This window comes from Alligator mississippiensis, chromosome 4, assembly GCF_030867095.1.
Source record: "Alligator mississippiensis isolate rAllMis1 chromosome 4, rAllMis1, whole genome shotgun sequence".
NCBI lineage: Eukaryota > Metazoa > Chordata > Crocodylia > Alligatoridae > Alligator > Alligator mississippiensis.
In genome coordinates, this window is record NC_081827.1 from 231,607,799 (window position 1) to 231,632,380 (window position 24,582).

At 39.7% G+C, this 24,582-nt stretch overlaps 1 long non-coding RNA gene across 1 annotated transcript in view; it reads right to left on the reverse strand.

The window, feature by feature from the left end:
- The window catches only part of LOC106738171 (uncharacterized), a 64,397-nt gene that overhangs the window by 8,080 nt on the left and 31,735 nt on the right, over positions 1-24,582 (reverse strand). The window contains exons 9-13 of the long non-coding RNA XR_009462126.1: positions 23,852-24,006; positions 22,539-22,945; positions 9,220-9,280; positions 7,572-7,648; positions 7,357-7,400 (exon numbers count right to left, since the gene is read on the reverse strand). This is a non-coding gene — a long non-coding RNA (uncharacterized LOC106738171). The remainder of the gene's footprint in view (positions 1-7,356; positions 7,401-7,571; positions 7,649-9,219; positions 9,281-22,538; positions 22,946-23,851; positions 24,007-24,582) is intronic.

A 24,582-nucleotide genomic window follows, 5' to 3' on the forward strand; every position in this document is an offset into this window, starting at 1 on the left:
AAGTCTCCTGGCAACTAGTCCTGTGCCCCATCCACTCCCCTGAACTGCTTCTCAATAAAGAGCTTGGCTTACCATGGCTGTTCCCAAGAGTATCTCTACACGTGCAGGTACAGGCACAATGGGACCTATCATGATGTGTACAATCACACCTCCTGCTACTCCTCACATGCATGGCAAGAGAAGTGATTGTAGGATTGTGCTTTAGATCCCATCGTGCCTTATTGCTGGTGCAGGGGGAGCCTGATATCAGCAATGGCTCCCCCTGCACTGGCAAGAAACAAGCTCCTGAGGCACCCATCAGGTGAGGAGGCTGCTGGGACCTAGCTGGGTCTCAGCACCAGGCAGTGCCCTGCTTGGATCCAGCATCCGCAGCTGCAGGACTTTGGTTCCCTTCAGTTGCAGGACTCCTAGCCCTGGCTGGACGTGGTGCACCCCTGCGGCTGGGAGCCCAGTCAACTGACAGGGTTCCCAGCTGCAGGGGAGACCCTGCTGCATGTGCAAACCAAAGCTGGATACCAACCAGATATAACATTAGCCTGAATGGTGCATGCCACCGCCTGGTGGCTGGGGTGGGGGCATGGCTGCACTGGCAGTGACGGGAGTGCGACGGCAGGAACCCAGTGGCGGTAGGCTGGGGGGTCCCACAGACACCGCCAGCACTGTCGGCAGCGGGGGGGGGGGGGGGGGAGTGGCAAGCGCTGACCAGGCGCTGGTGACCACACACAGGTGCTGCCAGTAGCAGCGGTGATGGCCAGTGGCGATCGTGGAATGCCCGCAGATGCCACTGGCAATGTTGGAAGCACCTTTTTGCAGGGGGTGCACTGCCATGCTCAGGGGATGCACACACACCTGCATGCACCCCCTACGCATCGCCCCTGAACATTACTACACAGTTTTGAGATCTAACTTAATATGTAGTGTCATAGGCACAGACCACTAAGGCAGATTTAAACATTACATTCCTATTCCAGGCTGAACCAAAACGCAAAGATTTGAATAGTCCTAAACTTGGAGTATTAACATACTGAAGTTTTCTGAAGCTTATGGTGCTTGGAGCTGACTCCTGAAGGAGTTAGAGCTGTGAACTCAGAGCTGAACCTGGACCTTGGGGCTGGATCCAGGGTTTTGGTCTGGGCCCCATCTCTAGTAAAACAGGATAAAAAAAAGAGATGAAAAGATAATTGTAGAAATTAAAAGCCACTGCTGCATTCTTTTAAAATTACAAATTAAGCTACATGCGGTTCCAAAGTATGCTGTTTTTATTAAAAATGACTTAATAATCTAATCTTCCTTTCCTTTCTTTTGTTTTGGAATTTATCCTATATCCTGGTAATCACACATAGAAATTACACAATACTGAACTGGATGCTCCTGACAATATAAACACAATTGTTTATCCAGAAGCATTATAAGTTCATGCAAAAATACAGCATTTAAAGCTTGTGGTCAGATCAAGAAACCACAAGTATAATTGTTTGTTTATCTAGCCAAGCATTACTCTTTAGTGTAAGTTTATGGGGATTTTTTTCATATTTATTTATTTATTTCTAAGCCATTTTAAATTAAAGTTATAGAGTGAAAAATAAATGATTAAAGACAACCAACTTATGTCTATGCATGTGGAAGGATGGTTTAATATGTAAATTTTTCTTTTGTCATAGCTTATGTTTCTCATTTTTATGCTTCCATAGGAGCTCCATGATAACAGAGCCCTTTGGTGGAATTTCTACATATTTTCTCTTTAGTTCAGGGCAGCTGGTTTCTTTCCTCTCCGAGGAGAAAGCTGAAATATATTTATCACTCCAGCAGTGACTCAAAACAAACAGGAAGTCTTCATCAGCAGACTCCTGGGCAAGGCAGATACTAAGGTACTGGCAGAAAGGAAACAGAGGCCTTCGTCTGTGGGAGTCAGACATGCAGTGTATATTACAGTTACAGCAGATAACTAGATTAGAGATCCACCGAATTATTTTTAAAGTCTTTTACAAAAAAAGAAAGGAGATTCCAAGATATTTGCAGGGCTTGCTGACAGTGTAGGTTCTTGGGACATTTCCCACTGAATTTCCATTTGCTGGAGGAGTATGAATTAAAACACTGAGTATCTGATACTTTTGATGAACCTACGTCCAAAAGGAAACCTGTGAGTAAGCTATTCTGAGAGTTTTCACTTTGATCTGGTTGCTTAGGAAAACCACTCCTTTTGCCTGAATGATTCCTTCACTTCCGGTAGGGCTCATTTTCTTACAACTTTAAAGGAGGGAGGGAAAAAACAGAAAGTATTAACTATTAACATGAACATTAACATTCAAAGATGAGTTTTAAAACTGTTTGTTTTTCCACAGTCATAAGTGCAGTGGCCATCAATCCTTACTGCAGTTTTATCTCCAAGTGCAACTGCAGCGTGTCGGAGGAGTGGAAGCCCAGTGCAGCTGAAACTCGCATAAGTAAATGGACCATCAGTGACTTTACAAATCCTCATCTTCTGCAGAACACAATGTCTCCCCTGACTGCCTTTGTACTGATTAGGGTTGATTGCCACATTAATGATTCTTTGCTTGCTGATAATAAGAGTTTTCCAGATTCAAAATATCCATTTAAAATACTTCACGCCATCTTAAAAAGAAAAAAGAAAACTCCTTTATATACGTAAAATCTCTGCAAACAAAATAAAACAAAAGATCCATATGGAGAGCAAGCCAGATACTACTGAAAACTAGCCAGCAAGACTGCTTAGAGGCCTCTAAACTATTTTTAGTTAAATACTATCCTTTCCATTTAAAAAAAATTGTGCTATGAAGCCCTTTTATTCCAACAAAGCACTTAAATACGTTTACTTTGAAGCATGTGAGTAGTCCCATTGCTTTTAATAGAACCATTCATGTATTTAAAAGTACGTGCTTAACCAGTGTCTTAGAGCAGAGCCTAAGAAACTTTATTTCAGGATTGTGGTAGGCTGATAGCAATGACATCTATGGTGTCATCCAACCCAGTGCAAGATAGCTGTAAAAAGATTTTTCTAACTGTTCTGAAAAGGTAAAAGGGGCAGGGGAGGTAAAATCAGTTTAAAAGAAAATTAAGAATTGATTAAAGTTAAACGTCTTCTTACACTACAAAATTTATTTGGAGCTGAAGCTCCTGGGCTGGAGTGAGGTGACATTACTAAGGAGATACTCATGTTGTGCCACAGAGTATTCTTGCTGTGCCTGTCAGAGGCTGCTTGCAGACATTAAAACAAAAAGTGCTTTACTAGAAGAAGCAGCGTGTTAGTTCGACCCAGCTCCACAGAAACTCTAAAGATGGGGCGTTTCAGCAGGGCTTTTTGGCACTTTTATCGAGTAGCACCCGATCTATACTGACGTTGGACGACCCGGCTCCAATAACACATTGCGTCTTCTGGGTATGCGCTGGGCTCGGTGCAGAAATATGCCGAGTTTAAAGTAAATCACCAGGGTATTTCTGAGGGGGTTTTTTAAGTCTGCAATCAGCCTAGAGAAGACAAATACCTTCCAATTTTGCTCTTGGGCAAGCCCAATTACCTGACAACAAGTACACTGCCTGGAAAAAGCATTGAAAGGACTTAGGGAAATAAATAATTGCCTCAAACGACATGCTCTTCTAAATTCAGAGTGGTCTACCACAGGTCTGTAGCAGGATGAGTGATCAAAGTGATCCATGATTATTAAACCAGTCTATGTCTGCTGAACTTCTTTTCTGTTACGGGTATAGACTGGTTTCCGATCACTAATACCAATAAAAGTCTATACCTGGCCATTACTGTAAAAGTAATGTCTGTACCTGGTCTATGGGTCTGCTTCCCCTAACTGGCCCAATAATGGCCTTTTAAAAAGAACCCAATTGGTGAAATACTCACTAAGAAGGGAAGTTCAACTGGTTCTCCAGGCATGCACCTGGAGTCACTCCCTCATCCCCTGGTTTCTTTTAAATTTAAATTCCTGTCTCCCTTTTACACTCACAGTGCAAGAGTCTCTCTCGTCGCTTGAACACACACTATAAGTTGCATCCGGGTCATGCTCCCTGAAGTATGCCTGGCATATCAAGGTTTACAGCATCCTGGATGTTAGTTATTTTGTTCTTTTCTGATAGATGCCCCTTCTCCCAGACACTTCCACTTACAGACTTCTGAAGTATGTTCTGGAATAATGGTCTTTCCTGCTTCACTTATAAATGACATCTATGAAACCACTTCTCTCCTCCCTACACAGAACTTATGATGTTGTACTCATCTCCTGCTCTCCCCTAGCTCAATGTGCCCATCCTTCTCTGTAGCTTCATAAAGCTTCTAGAAGCTTATGGACATACCTATGGCCCTTTCTCTCATTGTAGACATACGCAGACACTAGAGGCACATACCTTATTCACTGTATACCAGCATTCACTTTTACCCTGATATAACTCTTCTTGTGCCAAACTTATTAAGCCTTAGTTTAGCAACAATTTTCAATAGGGACTCTAGTCTTAAATATCTTGGGGGGTGAGGGGGGTTGTTTTGTTTTTTTGTTTTCTTTTTTCAGAGTTGGGAACATGCACAATGCCGTCATGGCAAAGTATGTAAAAATAGTTGACTTCAGGCACAAATGAGGCAAGTGAATCCTTTTGCAGATGTGTCCTCTCCTCACTGAAGTCTCACTCCAATGACTCATTGCACTTTATACTGTACCTTTCTTCTAAGGCCCTCGAAGTATTTTTAAAAAGTGTGTAAACATAACTGTCCCCTAAAACAATCAAGGTGTTAAGAGGTAAAGTGAGTGGTGGATCCAGGAACAGAGCAATTCTAAAAACCACATCACGCTTCAGGGGCACTGCAAATAAATTTACAAGTGCAAGAGTACATATCTGCTGTGTCTAGCATGGAGCTCTGAAAGCAAGTTAGAGCAGCCCCTAAGACTACTTTAACATGTTGGCCGGCTAGCAACAGTCTTGAATGTACCATCTGCCAGCCAAGTATAGTTAGAGTGCAACATATTCCAGCCACACCTTCCAGCCTACAAAACACCCCCTTCTTTGCCTGTAACACGCTGAGCAATTAAGGTTGTGAGAAGAAAAATATGGAAACCACGTATGCTGGGTCTCTTTGCCTTCTGGGGAAATCCTGTGCTGGGGGATAGCGCCAGAGCCTCTGCTCCCTGTAAGCTGCCTGAACAGAACCAAAGAAACCAAATGGGACAGAGACTCTACCCCCTGAAGTAAAAGAAAAACTTCTATGATCTCAGTTTTTGTTCTGCAACCAACTGCATACAAAATATCTAATAACACAGGCCTTTTGAAGCTATTCTTCAGATGATATAGGATTATTGGTTCCAGTGCCAGAAATGTTCTGGGTTTGATTGGTTGACTGAAGGTAATATTTTCCCCAGCATTATTATCTGTCATCTTGTTTGATCATTTTATTCCTTCTTGTCAAATATACATTTGTTTCTATTATTCTTTGAACTATTTTATGTAGCGGCCCCATGCTGAACTCGTTACTCCGCAGTATATTGCATAGTGTCCAAAAAAAATCTTATTCTGGGAATTTGCCAATGTGTCATGCTGTACTAAAGCAAACCTAAGATGCCATCCTGAATCTATACTACCTGACAACTGGCTGAGAATGAGGAATGCTACATGGGACAAAAAAGAAAGAAAGAGAGATTGCCTGAGGAAAGAATAAACGCTGGAAATTGCACATTTAATTGTCTTTACCCAAGCCCATTTTAAAAAAGGAAAGAAAGAAAATGTTCTCAAAGCTAATATCATATATTTATATTAATGTTTCTATTTAAATTCTGGTTTTAATGGAGGGACAAAAAAAAAAAAATTGGCTATGGTGAGGGGCAAGCAATAGGCCCCCGGAAGATCCACAGTTCAAAGCACTGGGAAAAGTGTTATATGTGTGCCACTGCTTAAGTCTTGCTCGACTTCGTGATGACAAACAAATAAACAAAAAAAACCTGTGTCTCTTTCTCAGCTCAGTGATTACAGCAAACCCACAGTGCCAGCTTCAGACTGGCAAGGCAACTAACATTGCTGCACACAAAACAATTTTTTTTCTTGCTTAAGTTAATTTAATTGGGAGGCTCTCGCACATACTCATCTATTTCCTCGCTATCTACTGGGGGGGTATTTCCCCTTGCACTATAATTCTTTCAAGCTAACATAGTAAAAAAACCGAGAAATAAAAAAGAAGGGACTGAAGCATATTCTATGTGCACAAGAGTGTAGAATAAAAAAAAGCTCACCAGGTTTAAAAGCATCTGTGAAAGAGAAAAAAAACAATAATGCTGCTGTGAAAGTAATTCTGCCATACCCCATGCCCTTCACCCAGGAGAGGGTTGGTGCCGTTACTGAGTTGCTGTCTCAGGAAAGTGCTTCCAAGAGACACACTATCCCCACCCTCTTTCTCTTCAGAATTCAAGATTTCCTCCAGCAAACAAAAGAAAATATAACCTATTGTTCCAGCAAAGAACAAACAATTCAAGATAAATTTATGTTAAAGAAATACGAACCTCAAACGTGCATTACAATTTAGGCTCTTCTCTGACAGCAATGAAATTCTGGGTTAATCTAATTAACAAGAAGCATAATTTAAGCATATTGAGAATAAACTCTCCTGTTTTAGAGTTGCTATTCAGCTACCTTGATTTCAGCCCCTAGCATTCTTCTTGAACAAATGCACTTCAGACAATGCGAAGGAAATGTCATTTCCTATTTATATTCGAGTTTACTAATAACAGAGTCAATTCCAACAGGTCCACAAGGACTGTCCATCATTACATAGCTATAGACTTTGTGGGATCCTAGGGTCTTAGAAGAAAATACTCTGTTTTCAATAAGGACCACTTTACCAATTTAACATAGAGTAATGCCTGCGGAATAGTCAAAGGTCCTGTTTCTTAATAATGTTCAGTGTGGCTCGGCTCTTAAGAAACTAGTAATAGATCATCCACTAACATACTGCAACCTCCCATCTGAATGCTTCCCCATGTCTTCGTTAGAATGATTTTAATATTTTGAGGTAGGGAGACTGAGAGACAGATCACGTTTTTATTTATAAACCAAAAAAAATCCTTAGAAGCAATGGAAATACTATATTTTAGACCAGCTTAAAGGAGATCAGAATCTTACTTAGAGTGTTTCCCTTTTTCTGTCAATAAAATGGGCTGGATTCTACCCTTAGTCATGCCAGTGTGAATCTAAAATAACTGCAGTAATGTCAGTGGAGTCACTCTGGTGTTGCCAAAGGTAAAATTTGACCCAATATGTGCAGGGACACCCACAGCAGAGATAAGGCATTATAAGGATGGAATGCAGAAGTATCAGGATTACCAGAGAGTACGTAGTCAACAGACTGCTTACCCTCTCTCTTCTAGGAAATGAAAATAGATCCTTTGCACTTCACCCTGAGGGAGGAAAATAATCATTAGCTTTGCATTATAAAGATACATAAAGTAATTGACCTATTAAGATGTAGACGTGCCTAAACTGAGTAACCATATGATTATACTGCTGTAATCCTTGTCCATCACCCCATAGTCTCCCTACCCTAATGTTACCCTCTCTTACTTGCTCACCTGCAAATTCAGATGGTAAGTTCTTGTGGCTGGGATCATGGTTCTTTGTCTGTAAAGCACTTGCTGTTCTTTTGATGCTGTAAAGATAATTATTTGATTACTTCTGAAGGGTTCTTCCCCTACCCTCCACCCCCCAACTATTTTATAGTTTAAACTAAATTTTAAATATCCCAGATATGGATGGACAAAGAGTTCTTATAAAAAGAATGGCCTAAGAAGATTATTTCTTCCCATGGTTATTAAGTATTTGCTATTGTGTTCTCATGCCTCAGAACTTGGTATTGCCACAAGCATCAATGATTTAGAGGGGTTTTTGGTTTTGTTTTGGGGGTTTTTTGGCTCTTGTTTTTTTGTTTTACCTTAGACATTCTTATAATTTGCAGGAAGATTTCTTGTTTGGGATTTTGTACTTTATGCCTTTCTTTTCTCTCCCTAATATCTAACTGCAGCAGATGGCCTAAAGAACTTATGTACTCTTTTACTAGACACAGACAGCCTATTTAAATTACAATAAAGGTCTTACATTTTACAGTACATATTTATTAAGATTCCTCTGTACCAAGAAAATATTGACATTTTCTATTGTAGCTTTTTCAAGCAAATAGATTAATCCTCCTCCTTAATGAAAGAGGTATGAGCTCTCCCTCTCATAGCGACATTTATGTGTGTGTGTACATTTGCATGTAGGTACATGTATGTGTGTGCATGCACATGTGCACACATGTTCACATGCATGTGCATGCACACCATTATTTTTAAATGATTTGGTCAGTCCCTTTCCGCAACTGCCAGTCATTTGCTGCATTCAGTGCATTACAATTAGGTATTTAACTGTGCTTTTGCCTCTTCTCTCTCAGCCTTTTTCTTAAACATACTTTCTTATCAAAATCTACAGAGCTAGGAAGCCCCTCATTCTTACTCGGAAACTCCAGAAGCCCACAGAGTTCTACTATTTAGGACCTAAACCTTTGCTCTTTGTCCTATCCTGAGCTTTATGACTTAGGATTTCTAATGAAGGCTTTTACTCTTTAACACCTGTTTAGAAAAATATTTGCATTTTATTTCAGTTTTTTATTACTAAAAAAAATAATAATTTTTGCTCTGTCTGGGCATGTCTCTAATGAGAAATCTCTTCTGTCATTCTGATGTACATTTTTTTTCCTTTTTGGAGGGGTCTGTCTGTCCATGGCCACTTGAAAAAAACCAGATGCCCAAACTCAGCAAAGTGAGTTACTGCATCTTCATATTTATTATTGTTTTCCTCTAGCATTCAACACTTAGAAGCTGAACACCTTACGTACATTCATTCATGTCCCACAAACTTCCTAGGGTTGTTTGAAAATATTGTCCCCATAATGCAGAGGAAAGCATGAGGCAGCTTAAGTGACTTGCTCAATTTCATACTGGAGTAGCCAAGTTGAAACAAAAGCCAGGTCTTAAAGCTCCCATAAGGAGTGTTTTAAGGCTGCCTGGAATGAAAGGGGCAAACTCAACACTATAGTTATATTAAGGTATCTTAATATAAACGTCAAAATAAATTCACAATTTAGTGAAGAAAATATACTGAGCTCCTACTACTGCATTCCAAGCAAAAACTGGAACCATCCAACAGCAGGGAAATGGTCCTTGTATACAAAACAGCACAAACCATGGGATTCTTCACCTCGTCTTCCCCATACAGCAAGCCAACCACAGAACTAGAGGTTCCCCTAAAGAAAAGAATGAAAACATTTTATTTGTAGATTTTAGCCAGGTGCCGTAGCAGTCCAGGGTGCCACAGGTGCCAAAGGTGACATAAGTTGCTGTGCAATATTATCATTGTTAGGTATGCAAAAACCTATGCATAACTCATAAGATAAACCCAAATGGTGTAGGAAAAGCATAGCCCCAGGGCTGGGGCAAACAGGTGGGCTTTCCCAGCCTCAGAGCTGTGCTTTTAATGCATACAAAAATGTGGGTACTTCTGTGTAATGCACCTCTTTAAATTAACTATGTTAGACCAGGCTGGCCATTCTTTGCCCAATCTAAACCCCTCAAATGTGTATACCGTTCAAGGATCTGTAACGTCTGCTTATACCCATGAAATCTGGATCAGTAACGTCTGCCAGGATCTGGAATCTGTATCGCTAATGTCTGCCAGGATCCTGCCTATACCAGGACCTGTAACGTCTGCCTATACCCATGAAATCACTGGAGTGCTAAGTACATTCACAGGAAGAGACCCAGCTGAAAAAAGGTGCCCGCAGGTTCTGACTGGACAGGTGTCTACATTAGTAAATGTACTACCATAATTGTCCCTAATTAACATTCTTGGTATCAGTTCCAACAAAAAGAAGGAGTGCATGGGCACTGAGGAATAAATTACATTCTCACCACTAGAAACAGCCCCACCAAATCATGACTGTGGTACGCTGATGAAGCAAAGTTGGGAATGTTAGCCTGGCCTGCAAACAGAGGGCCTCCCTTTATCTTTCACTAGCACTACATGAATACACACATATACTGTCTCTATTATTAAAGAATAAGCCCCCTCCCTTCTTCCAATCTCTGTTAATCTCTTAATATAAACATTTTAATAGCTAATGCAATTTTAATACTAATGCCAAAAACAGATAGAAATTTGTACATTGTCCCGGGACACAGGATGCCAGCTTGACATCACTTAATAAAGACAATGCTCATGCTCTTTCTTTTTTAATCACGTAAAAAACTTGGCTGAACATAAAACAACTTCAAAGACATGTTTCTGTGCCAGCCAGGATGCATCAAAGTTGGGACGCTAACATCCCAATTCACCTGATCCTTCTCGCTGATAGAAAAAGTATGGGGAAGCAGTTTTATCAGTGTACCTTCCTAACACTTCCTTCCTATTCCAGATGCTATTTAAACTTTACCTCCAGCCAGGCCTTCAGGCTTCTGTGATTCTCAAGGAAAAGCAAAGGGAAGCCTTAAAAGGGGAGGCCTGTAAGCTTCTGTGCAGTTACCAGGCAGTCATATCCTTCTGCTTTCCCCTGAAAAATCAAGTATCACCTTATCGTTTCCTCACCAAGATTAACTCCTGCTTCCTGAAGAGTATTTCTGAGGTAGAAAGCAGAGGTGGTGAAAAAAAGGGGGAGCTGAAAAGCCCAATCTGTCAAGCTCCATTTTAGAAGAAAGGAAAACTGAAAAGTGAACGTATTTAACATGAGCTATTTCCTGCACTCAGGAGGGAAGAAAGCATGCTACTAACTGTGTGCATGAGGAGATCTGCACTAGTGTTATCTCTGACCTGCAGCTTAGCCCTTGTGTCTCAGCTGCCAAAAAGCTCCTATTCAACGTTATGCTGAGTTCATCAATGCTCCACGTGTCAGGATCCTAACAGGAAAAAGCAGGACAGACAGTCACTCTATTCAACTGCCTGGGGACCCCATGACAACTAAAATCCCTTTGCAGACTGTCCATATCAACCTACGGCAGGTCAGAACACATAACCCCTCCAGAACCACAAGCTCAGGCCCACACCCTTTCCCCTTGTCAACATTGTCACTTTAAACAGAACATCTAGCCTTATCACAAAACCTGAAGTAAGTATGACAATTAAGATGGATTGCAAAGCCTGCTTGTGCTTTACAATTAACAATAACTTGGCAGCGTGTCCCACGCAACTGTTGGGTGGTATGGCAAGAACTTTATCCCTGCTTAGTACTGCATTAGCATATTTAGTAGGCTGCAAGACATAATTCCTAAGATATGAACATATTTTGTCTTTTCAAAAATCTGCAATTAAGCTATAATGTGCAGACAGCGTACAGCAGGCAGTAAACTTTGCAAACCCAGTGCTATTAGGGGATTGTGCTAAAATGGGCCTTTTGACCTTATGTCAATTATCTTTTAATAAGGAGCCCATGAAATGGGGGGGGCGGGAAATTATAGCATAGTCTTTGTTAGGAAACAGTAATGTCTCAGAAGCTATAGCTAGTGTTCAGTCCTGGCTTCACTATGTAAATAATGAAGCATTTAAACAGGTTTAAGTTTTTGTCTCAGAGAAGGACAGGAGTCTATACACATGCTCCAGGGTTGGGGGGAGGGGCATGTTTTAATTAGAATAGCTCTCAGGAGCCACTCTAATTAAAGCACCCACGGCATGTTCTGAATTAAGCATCCCAAATGTCAAAATGGTGGCAGGGTGCTTTAACCAAAGCTTGTTCAATAAGCTTTGGTTAAAGTGCTCATGCCACCATTGTGAAATGCAGGGACACTGAATACACGGAACGGCCAGGCTACCAAAGCGCCCCAATCAGAACTCTCCAGCAGACTCGATTCATCGAGTCTGCTCCAATGCACTCCAATTAGAACACAGCAGAGCAGGTGTCCTGCATGTGTACAGGCACCTGACCATATTGGTCTTCTGCTATTCATCTAAACTTTTTTGCACAGGGTCCTCAAGATCATTCTCATACAAATAAAGGTTGTAGGCCCCGTGGCACCATTTCTTTCTGCAGGTGAAATCTCTTTGTTTTTAATTTTCTATCATTTACAGTTATTTTAACACTCCTGCTAAATGAATTAAAAGCTTCTGAGTAATTTAGAATGGCCTGACTTGATCCATTTCCTACGCACAGCACAAGAGACGCTCGACCCTCTTTGCTTTGTAAGTATGTTTATAGTATATATTTATCTGCAAAATCTGATCAAGTGAGGGGAGGCAAAGATCTTTTGGTGATAGGCAGGACATTGTCCTCCTTGACATCTGTGTTGCTGGTGGACAGGATATCCTGCTAAATGTAACAAGACAACTGTGTGACCCACCTTGTGAGAGAGGCACCACCAACTGATTAGAGCACAGCAGGAGAGGGTGCTGATTTTTCTAACACCCATCCTCATCCTCTCTGCAGGGGGGACAGAGGGAGAAAGACTCTCTTACAAAGGGGAAAAGGGGGGTGGAAATAAAACAGTTTAGGTGAGTGCTCGGAGTCGATAAGAGAAAGCAGATGAGGAGTAGCAAATGCAATTTATCATACAAAGTCTTTCTTCATAAAACCAGCAGAGTAACGGATTAAACCACCTGGCACTCTTGGCAAGAAAAAAAGAAACTCTTAGGCTGTGACAAAACAAAACAGGTGTAACAGGTATAAAACTTTTGCTTTCCAATAATACCCCTCTCTTCCCTGGAATGCTTTGACAGGTGCAGAAGTTCAAGTTACAGTGTGGAAGTGGCAAATAAATACACAGCATTAGTGTCTGACGTGCTTGCAGAGCAACCAGGGATGTTAATAACTGGCAAGGTACACTAATCTCTGATTGCAACATTTGGTTTACCTTAATCTGGAGGGACAGCTGTATTAAAGAGGGAATTATACTAATCAGTTCAAGGCCCTTGCATATAAAACTTCCCATTAGGCTTAAAGTACAACAGCTTACGCTCATTCTCTAGGAGCCTTACATCTGGTTCTGAATAAGGCTGTCTCTCATTTGCAAGGTACAAACTGAAAACAAGGCGGGGGGCGGGGAGGGAGGGCTGACAGTTGCTGGAGGATGGTTGATAGAAGAACAAGCTACTAATTCTTTGAAATTTTTTACAGCACAGAACTAGCTGTAAGGCATCTTAATACTAACAAAAAATAAAAAATAAAAAACAAAAAAACCAAAACCCAGGCATGTGTTATCAACCCTAGGCCATTTTTTCCTGTTACCGGAGGTGACCAACATAAAATAAAATTGATGATGTCAGTCAAAAACAGCTAAGCACAAAGCTTGGCTTTGTTATCTTAAGTCAGAAGGTATGATAGGCCATGCCATATGGCTCTAATCCTCCTATATCTTCCATCACCTAACAGGCAACCTTCATGTAGCATGACCTTATTTGGCTGGTCTCAGGTTAGGGCTGCCCAAAGGGGATTTTTGTGTTTCTGCTATATCCAAAGGTTTATGTTGATTTTTTTTTTTTGAGCCCTGCAAACTATAAATCCGACTGATTACTCTGCACTCTTTTGCTTGACTGAGCCTTTACAATCAGACATCCCCGTTAACAATAAGCTCCTAATGAATCAAACATCTATGGCATTAGTTTCACCTAGCTGCCTCTTTCCCATGCACTGCAGCTCTTTGTCAGACCTGGCTTGATGAGAAAAGCTAGTGACACTTGGTGCACCTATTGATAAACAATTCAGTAATGAGGGGCATAACAAAAATTACCTAAAACAACCTGATTAAAAATGACAGGCCAAGGCTACTACAGAGCTTCACAGTTAAGGTAACTCTTGTACTTTGGGTAAAAAAAAAAAAATGTTAGATGCAGCAAAATCCTCTGTTTAAAATTACAACTTTGAACTGATCGTGGTTTCAATCGATGTTAAAAAGGAAAACTTTCCATACTGAATATGAAATTCACCTCTTTCAGGACCCTTGTAGCTTAGTGAGCTTTTTTCCTCTCTCCTTTTTAAATTCTACATTAATTGAAGAGTCCCTCCTATTCGCGATTCAGCTGCCTACATTAAAACTCAGATTTTTGCTTCCTTTGTTTAAAAGTGGGTTTTGTTGCTGAAAAGCATATGTAAATTGTAAACAAAGGATAAATAACCTGAGAAAATGAAAGCAGGCTCCAAAGGCAAAAATAGGGGGGAAATGGAAAAGACTGCATCATGCCCCCGAGATGGGCATAGGGATCTGTCAGAGATTTAAAAAAAACAACTATATGTTATAAGGGCATGCACTTCAACTCTCAAGCAAACTTCGAAATAGGAGTGAAGGAGCATAAGACTGCTTGATTCAAAATCAGAAATGTGTGGGTTTTGCATTTGTGTAGCAGCATGTTGGGAGGGTTTCAATCAGTGCACAGATGCACTTGAAAATCAAATATGGACATGGGGAATGTTTTTGGATATAGCGAATGAGGACTGATGACATGTTTACACTTTGCACATGGATCCAGTACAAAACCATACTTTGCAAAGAAACAATATCCACCATTTGCCGCCTTCCAGAGCAGCAACAAAATGGTGGCAAAGGCAGAGAATGCATACATCTCTCATGTGCTGCCTACCTGGCACCCGATACACTGACTCTTCTGCCCAAAATGTCACTCAAGTGTCATTGGTTTTATTTGTAATTGTTTGCTCTAGGGGAGGAGGATTCTAAAGAATGTTGTAAGACCCGGTCATTTGATAACAGCCGCTTATTTCTGAAGGGAAAAGAAATTCAGACATCAGAAGTGTATCTTGTTATTGTGTTATTTTTCTTAGAATAAACATGTCAAGCTGGAATGGCTTAGCGAGTATGTGAGCCCAATCTTCAGCCAGTGAAAATTAGCATAGCTGCACAGGCTTCCATAGAACAATGCCAATATACCACAGCTCAGGATCTGGCTCCATACTCCTCACAAGAGGTAATTTATGGCTCATAAGTAACATATGTCACAAATTATGCTGAGATGTTGATGAAAGTTTAGCGAGATGGTAGCAACTTTTTTTTTTAACACAATAGCAGTTGCAGACAATCACAAATGGCTAGAATATAATGTATCCCCCTGAAAAGCCACTTGAATTTACACTATGAAGTAATCTTTTGTGAACACTTTCCAAATTGTGAAACATACTTTGCATTTTAAAGGAGGAGGCAAAAGTTCGCGATTGATGAAAAGAGAGGAAAAGCATCTGTTCCACACTTTTTGCTAATCAGAGATTAAAGGAAAAGTACATGAATTAATATGTTAAGTTTTAGATTCCTGTATGAATAGTTTGTTTAATGAAACTTTTTAAAAACACATGTCTTACAGTTCAAATACCTTTAGACACTTGACTTCTACTTCTGATTATTAATAATAATCATCCCATTTTCCTTCACACTTTCCAGATAAATACAGAAAATGAAAGCTCATTTCCTCATCAACTTAAACATTACATAAAGAACTGCAAACAGTAGGGTACATAGGAGTTGATCTGGCTCTCACCAAGCCTGGTTTTGTACAAGTGTAACTCCACTGACTTCACTGGGGTTGCATCCAATTTGCATCAGTATAAATGAGGTCAAAATCTAGTTCTGAATCATGAAAGGGCCAGAGACCTGACAATATAAATCTGACTAAAAGCACATAAATCTGCAGGTTCTTTTGACCCTGTAGTTTCTGACACCATACCGAACAGAAATCTGCTGTTGTGCTTTCATGGCTCTAACACCTTGTGTTATGGAGCATACCACAAAGGCCTATCCTGAGTTATCTAAATGAAGTAAATCTACCTGACTTCTGCTATTCGATTTTATGGGGTCTGTCTATGTACAACAAGATACTCAAATATGCTTATTAACAAGTTAACTGTTCTGAGGACCTGATTCTCGTTGGCACTAAGGTCCTTTGCACCCTTTATGCTGCCAGAATAATACAAAGGGGCGTCCACATATAGGAGCATTAGGTTCCACATGTATTCTGCTCCCAAATATACCTTTGTAATTCAGAGCCATGCAGTGTGTTTGAACAGAATTACTTTTGGTTTACATCAATCCCAGCCGGTTCAGCCAATTAAAAAGCTCTGCCTTTACCCCATTTATTTCAATCAGCAAACTCTCTAATCAGTTAATCAATGTATAAAAACAGGTTCCTGGTAAAGACAAATTAATATTTCTTCACAGTTGTGATAAAGGCCATATTTATTTTTGGAGTTCTGCATGCATTACCCAGTCTGTTCTTATTTGGTAGGTGTTGAAAGTAAAATTCTCTCACATGCACAGTCTGCACAAGGTCTGTACAAAATCTACCCTTCCTACTGACAGGCATGATGGGAGACAGCCCTAGAAGCTTCTGCACCAAACCCAGGATTTCAACCCCTGCCTACCAGGTCTGTGACCACTATAGCCACATAACTATAGAGCCAAAGGCTGTAGACCATAGACTCCTTCCTCTTTGGCAATGTCACCCTTCATCCTTCCTCTCTTCTGCACCAGTCAAAACATAGCAAGCGTAGACTCCGATTGACCATAGACATAAGAGGAAGGCCATCCATGTAGGTTCCCAGACAAAACAGTAATGTGACAGTTCTACTATACTATAGCGAGTGGCTTTGTGCTAAGCGAATGACAGCTTTGGTGCATAACCCGTCCATACTGTGCAATGTTCTTATGTCAAACAGTAGAAGATTGATATGACAAACCTCAGCACCTTTGGAAATGCCAGGAATCTAGCTTATTGGATGATGAACATATTCCTGTGAAATTTAGTCAAGTACCTTGCAAAACTCCAGCATTTCCTAGTTTAAAAAAAAAAAAGTGTTCAGCAACTGGTTGTATAATGTGTTTTTCTAACACAGCCAAGCCGGAGAAAAACTTTTTATTTGTAGCTCACAGATGAATGGAAAGTGTGTTTGCTTCTGCCAGCTAATGACAAATACAATAAAAGATATTAAGGTTCTCAGGTTCTTCAGCTACCATTTTCTTGTTGCTTTCATATTGAATGGATGGGCAGTTTTCTACAAAACAGTTCTGGGCTAAAGCCTCAGCTGGTACAAATCAGTGTAATGCAATGGTGGTGAGCATAGAAAAAATCTCTGGGTGACACTAAACTGCTGGTTTCAAACTGTACTATCCTCTCCAAGCCAAATAGGGTGTTCTGGGGAGTGATCTCATTTATGAGCCACACCTTTGGTGTCCTGAGGGTGACAGAAGTTGCAGTATGATTTTGAAAGCCAAATTCTGTCCTTCAGTAGGTCAAGTTTCCAAAGACCCTGTTATGTAAAGACATCAGTGGGAAGTATATGGGTCTAAAATATGTCAGAAAATACACTAAATTAGAAGACTACCCATAATCACAAACATCTTACTGTACCTACTGCAAAGCTGTTTTATCTATGGATAAACAAATAGATTTAATTAGAATTTGCCTCCAAATGATAAATTCCCTTATCTGAAATTCAGTACAACCAAAGGTTCTACGCGTGTAAATACATATAGTACCACTGACCCCAGCAGAACAACCTTTGCTTGTGCCAGCAGAGGATTTGGCCCTAGTTCTGCAACACTGGGATGAAATCTTGCAAAAACAGACTGTGCTGAGATGCTTGGTGGTTCTGCTCCTGGAAATCTCATGGGAACAGACTCTCACGGGATATTGTTATTTCTAATCCAAGTTCTTCTGCTGCCAGTCCCAGCCAGAAATGAAAAGGAGGAGGGAGGAAACACTGAAGAGTCAATTCAAGTTTAGTTGGGGAAATGACTGAAGATTTGGAGTGTGGGGAAAGGGATATTATTTTAATTGCGCTTATTTATGCATTCCTACTTCTCCACTTTCCTGCTCTTATCTAGTCAGAGCTGTTGTCTTGCTCTGTGTAAGTCAAGAATGCCCTTCATTTGAAAGACACTAAGGACCAAATTCATTACTGGTAAAGGAATATGAAGTGGGGGAAAGGACGACAGCCTGGGGGCTCACAGAAGGATAGTATGAAACCATGCTTCCTGGATGAAGAATGAGGAAGGAATGACTCTGGTGTCTCCGAGCAAAGAGGCAGAAGGAATATGATACCAGTGAGGCACTGGGGGAGGTATAAAAGCAGAATGTGTGGAATAAATAGAGCTAGAAGAGGAATGGGAAAGAAAGAACGTGGAATCTGGTCAGGGGCGTTTCAGGTGCAAAGAACCCGAGTATGTAACGAAGAAGGCATTTCTGTGCCAGCATGGCCCCTTGTGCAGGTTATTGTAACAGGACAGGTTACTGCAATAGGACAGAGTCACTACTGTATAAAAATGTCCAAGCCCTCCATAAAGTGTCCCCCCTACACTGGGGCCTTTTGCAGAAAAGGGCACAGAGCAACTGAGAAAAGGGCCTTCTGCATTAAGGCAGTCCTTAAGAAAGCATCCTCAGCCGTTTTGCTGCCCCTTTGGTGTCACGAACACCCATGCAAAGGAGTCCTAGGTAACAGTGAATGGAGAGAATGGGAGAGGAAAAGACAAAGTGCCTTAATTTTTCCATTTCAAAAGCCTCTCTGTTCCACCATACACTGCTCCCATAACAGCGTAGGAAGTGAAGGATAGCTCACTAGTAAACGTGACAGACTAGAGTCTGGGGGTACCTGCAGATGTGCCAGGAGGCTACTTCAATGTGATGTAATTACAGCACATCAGAGCAGACTCAATAAATCGGGTCTGCTGGAGCATGCCAATTAGCTTATTTGACAGGCTTTAGTTAGTGTCCCTGCCACCATTTTGAAGCACGGGAACACTGATACACGAGACATTGTGGTGCTTTAATTAGAGCAGCTCTCAGAGCCTCACTAATTAAAGTGTGTCCTCCACACGACCATGTGTAAAAACATCCGGGAAGATTCCACTTAAACCCCCTGACCTGCCACTAACATTCTGGGAAATCACAAGCGACTCACTTAGCCTCCTCTTTCAACCTTCGCCATTATAACAAAGCATGGGATGTTCTTTCATTCCAGCTACCAGCACTGCAATTCCCTCATGCTGATTTCCAGTTTGTTCAAGATGCAGCTTTCTTCCTAGTCTGCTTAAGTGCCTGGGGTGAGTCACTTCACTGCCATGTGCCTCAGTTTCTTCATCTGCAAAATGGGTATAACAATCTCATCTGTAAAGCACTGAGAAATCTATAAAGAAAAAGTGTGGCAGAAAAGCTAAAGACTGTGAATGAATAATAAATTATTGCTACGAATAAAAATTCTTAGGGGCATATTTTCATATGTATTTAGGAATCTAGCACTACAGATTGGTGGCTAAAACCCATTTTAGGTGACTTACCTGTGAAGATACTCTTGTAAATCCCCGACTCTATGGACTAATACATTTGAAAACACAGCCCTACATTGTTTATTAGTAGTAATGGACTATTTCTAAACTCAAATATATAGTGATCATCAATATTTGTATTTTCACAAATTGCTAAATATTATGGGATGTGGGGTATGAATCACCATATCTACCTGTGGTAAAGGCAGCTTGATTTATACTACCTGAGGATCCAGTTCAGTTATATAAACCTACCAGTGATGAGTTGTACATACATTACTGTAAAACGAACATTCATTGTAGTTCCAAACCCCAATGGCAATGGCTCAGATTTTTCATATTAGGTGCTTAAAGTTCAACACCTGAATGATCCAACTTTCAAAGATGCTGAGTAGTCACAACTTGGGCTTCAATGAAAATCAGTCCATTTAAGTGCCTTATAAAGTTAGGTACCTTTCTTTTAAATTCCTTTTCTGGAAACAATATTTTATTCCTAAAACCATCTTGCTAATCAATCAATCAACACATTGTACTAACAAAATGCAACTAGCAGAGGAGCTCTGATACCCCAGGCCTAAATAACTTTAGAAACATCTAGTTCTAATTCAGCAAATAGCCATGTATATTTTCAACATATTAAGTCATAGGGCAAGAGAAAGTTATAGTTCAGGTTAAACAAGAAAGTATAAATCCCAGGAAATGACAGTAATGCCTTAACTTATACCAGTTTGAAACTGGAATAGGAAAACTGGTACCACCCCTGGTGTAGAATCAGTTATACCATTATAAAAGGTGCTTATATTGGTATAGATTATTCCCTATACATTTAAAAAAGTACAACAGGTCTGAAGAGACCAGGATTAAGCGAAGAAGTCTGTGGACACAGTTGCACTGTCCTTAACTACCCATTTCTAGACTTCTACACATTTTAGATGCTGCTGAGGTATCCTAGCAAAAGTCAAGGATTTTTTTTTTTTTTTTTTTTAGAATGATACCTTCTTTTAGACCTACTCATAGTTAGAATAAAGCTGACAAGCTTTTGAATGCAAGGATTTCTTCAAGTCACAATATTTTGGGGCACTAAATACAATTTTGGAAGTTAGACTCAATTGATACAAACTGTCAGTCCTTACAAATTGTACAGTCTTGGAAATATTAAGTTTGATTATTTACAAAGTAAGCGTGTTTGATAGCAAAATCCTAATTAATCTCACCTCCCAGAAGACTCCCTTAGAATTTTTTTAGGAACAGCTCACACTCCCAACATAGAGACTTTCTAAAAGGCACTTCCATTGATAAAACTTTCATCTTCCCGCTCATCTTCAGCAACAATTTAAATCAGTGGGAGAAGTATACTGAGAAACTCTGCTTAGAATCTCAAATAATTTCTGCCTTTCCATTCATTCATTACCTCTCTAGCAGGAGAATGTGCAGTTACAAGAATTTTATACAATTAGTGCTCTGAGAGTGCTTTAAATGCAAACCTGTAAGAGGAAAGTAAAAACAAATCAAAGTTAATTGTGACTGGCTGGAACAAAATGCTTAAATCAATATGACGACGGCTCATCTGCTCGTCATTTAGCCATTACCTGGGAGACGAACACCTCCTGCTGTGCCTGATTTTTTGATACAGATTTACGACTACCTCAATCCTACAGGAACAAGCTAAGCCAAAGACATCCCAGACTCCCTGTGCCATTATACTGTTTGTCCTTAATTTCATCTTCTCTTATTTATTCCTGTTTGTTTTTATGTATCTCTTCCTTTGTTAGAAAGACACGTTACACATGAGAATTTGGGCATGCGGAAAGTTTAGAACACAGGAAGAAAAGAAATGAAGTCAATATTTTCAGCTTGCAGATACAGTATTTTTTTTTTTGTCCACAAAATTGAACAGTGCTCTTAAAGAAGAAAACCCATGCAGAGGGAGAGAGAGAGGGAGAGAGAAAATGAATTTCTAAACGAAAATTAAGGTTTCAAATAGTTCTAGTTAAATTAGAATGAATTTCAAAAGACTTCTTTAAAGCACAGAATCCACTTTAAAACATGTGGCAAGTACAAATTTGGAAATAGAAGTTTCATTGTTTGGTGCTCAGCATACTGAATGCCTAAGGATGTAGGGCATACAACTAAGGAAAGGGCAGTCTGATGACCTGTGGACATACATGGCCTGATTATTATCTTACCCACAATGGCAGATATCAGGAATATATTCAAGTCAATAGAGCTTCACCAGTGTCAAAAGGATCAAAATAAGTCCTATTCCTTATTTCATCAGTATTTGTTGAAACCAACTGAATTTCCCCAAATCATAGCCTCTGGGTTCTCTCAGTAATGCCTGTAGCTCTTAAATGATAAAGGCTAGTGAGTCAAAATTATGACACCTACATTTTTAACCAAACCTAAGGTTCAACCAACATCCTTTGTATTACTGTATCTTGTTTTGGGGAGATCCATCATAAAACCAGAATCAACACCATCTCCTGAAACAAAAGTTATTATATTATTATACATTCCTGAAATAAATACCTGTATTTGCATATACAGATATTTGAGGGTATGTAAATCCCCTAATACTTCTTCCCTAAATTGCTAAGGATGCAACATTTGCTGTAATACTGACAAACCAGAGACACTTCTGTTTAACAAGTCCATATAACACGACTCTAGATTTATCAGACCAATCGCATTTGAGAAAAAAAATTATCACTAACAAGTTTATTTAATAATCAACTTATTCTCTTTAACTGGAATGATGTCTCAGCCTAATATATATGTACACAATATTTATTGCAGTCAGGTAATAGTTAGAGAACAGCAAATTCTGGATTAAAACAGCTACTGTCACCTCCCTCTTACTTTTCCTCCCCCACTAGGTTAAATGTGCAAAATGTTAACAATCTACTGGGAGCAATCTACTGGGAGCATGCATAAAAGGGAGTGTAAATAAGTATGGAAAACCTATGAGAAAACTGTTATGGAAAATGCTTGAATGGCAAAGTGCAAAGGGTGACAAGAAGAAAATTGTGATGGCATACAAAAGGCAAGAGAATAAGAAAGATCTGATACAATAGATAGTCAGTGTTAGCCTATCAACTTGCTGTTAGCTTGCGTTCTACCTACCACCCCCTCAATACATTCATTTTTTGTTATGATAAAGGACATTCATGATCAGTAACAATGTTATAATGATAGTAAATGTAGGATTTAAGGTATATAAAACCTTTAACCAACATTAAAAAGCCACCAAGGGGGAGTTACCTTGCACAAGGTTCTATTTAGTGATGGTTCCACTCTTTCACTCACTGACTGCAAATCAGCATTTTTAGTGGACAATAGGCTCAGCAGTGGCCTTATGATTGCCTCTTTTCAAATGGAAATGGCTATCCTAACTCCTCTGCCAGGTTTTTCTTACCAGAGCACAAATTGCAGTTTACAAGGCTCTGAGGAAAAAAAAAATCTTAGCTGAATATCTTTTTTTTATTCGACAAACTGACATGTAAATTACCCTTTAAGTGCTCCACTCTAGGGCTCTGATCATCTCCTAATTGTCACAGTCAATTGTAGCCAACAGTCTCTTCAATCCCAAGCGCTTTGACAACAAGCATAAGGATCAAAGCAGAATCAGCTCCCTTCAATATCCTTCTGTTTAGGATGCTACAAAAAGCCTGAAAAAGAAAGGTGTAAGGGCATTACTGTAGAAGAAACTGAGAGTAGAAAGTACTATAATAGTCATTTTCTCCTTCTCTAATATTGTATATCCTCACATGCACTCTTATCTCATATTCAGCATGAATACATAAACATCCATGGGAACAAATATGACCTGAAAGTTGTTTTATTACATATTGCTATTTCAGAATTAACACACTATGAATTTTGAGTATGTCCCTCCTTTTCCACTACAATTTTGCCCTCAATTTTAAAGGAATAAGCAGTAAGTAGTTGTGATTATTATTATTATAGCAGCCTCCATTGGTTTTTCACAAAACAATAGCAAATATCTCTCTTAAGATAAGGTTCTTAGGCTAAGTCTTTTCCCTTCAAAACCACTGTAAATCAGTAGTTCAGCTAACATCACCGCTCAGATCAAGTCACCTTGATGTGCAATGGGTGTAAGTTAGATAAATATCAGGCCATTCGTGCTGTATTTTGAATACAGCACTCGAATGTGGCTATGTATCATTACATGATCACACTACACTCATACATCCAAGAGAAATTTTCCATTGATTCAGTGTGCTTTGGATAAGATGTTTAAGAGTCATTTAAACAAAATCTGAGGTACATGCACATGTTACATTTAGATCAGCCTAACTGGGGTTAGATTGATCTAAGTGGCAATCTGTGTAGACATTTAAGAAGGTTAAAATCAGGCAAAAAACAGCTGGCCTGATCTAAATTAGTACACCTGAGGAGGTGAGGTGCACTAAGTTAGATCAGGAATGGGTTAGCCTGATCTAACATGTTCCAAGTGCAGCCTGGGGCTAGCAAAGCCTAGCAGTTCACCCTAGCCCTAGGGCTATGCTCTTCCTATCCCCCTCCTTCCCCTCACCCTGACTGGAGATACTCACATGAATATCCATTAATGCAGTATCATCATGGAGCACCCAAAGCAGCTATTTTCCTGGATCTTCTGTCTCCTGCAAGATTTTCCATGAAAGGTATAATGTTGCCCTTGTTTATCCAATAATCCCACAATCAACTTAACATGGCAATTGTTACAGCACTGACAAAAAGAAGGGAATTTAGAGGTTAGGATTCATGTGCTATTTAAAAAAGAACTTTGGGGAGTTACTTTGCTGTGATTTTCATCTGAAATGCTTAAAGGACACTGGATCTGTTGTGTACTCTTTATCTGTCAGTTTGTATAACAACATTCATTTCCATGACTATATTTTTTGAGCTAAACTTGTCTCCTTTTTAATCCTATAAAATGCCTTTCAACTCACAGAAATTTCATGGAGTAAAAACGGAGGTAGAATTTAATTTAATTAACCCACTACTGGTAACTGTTATATTTGGAACTAATGTAAATTAATTTGTGGATTTAAAAGGAAAAAAGAAAACATTTTGATCAAAATATGACAAAAAAAAATCTTTCCTATATAAATATACCGGTGGTTTAGGAAACTTATTCCCTGTAAGTTTTTCACATTTGTTTTCATTATGAATCGGAATAAAAAAGGCAACATTTCTTACAGGAAAGTCCAAGATACTTTGATTCAGAAACATCCAACATTTGTGTTGATAATAGCAAAAAAGTTTAAAATATTCCATTCAAATTATATTTTAAACATATATT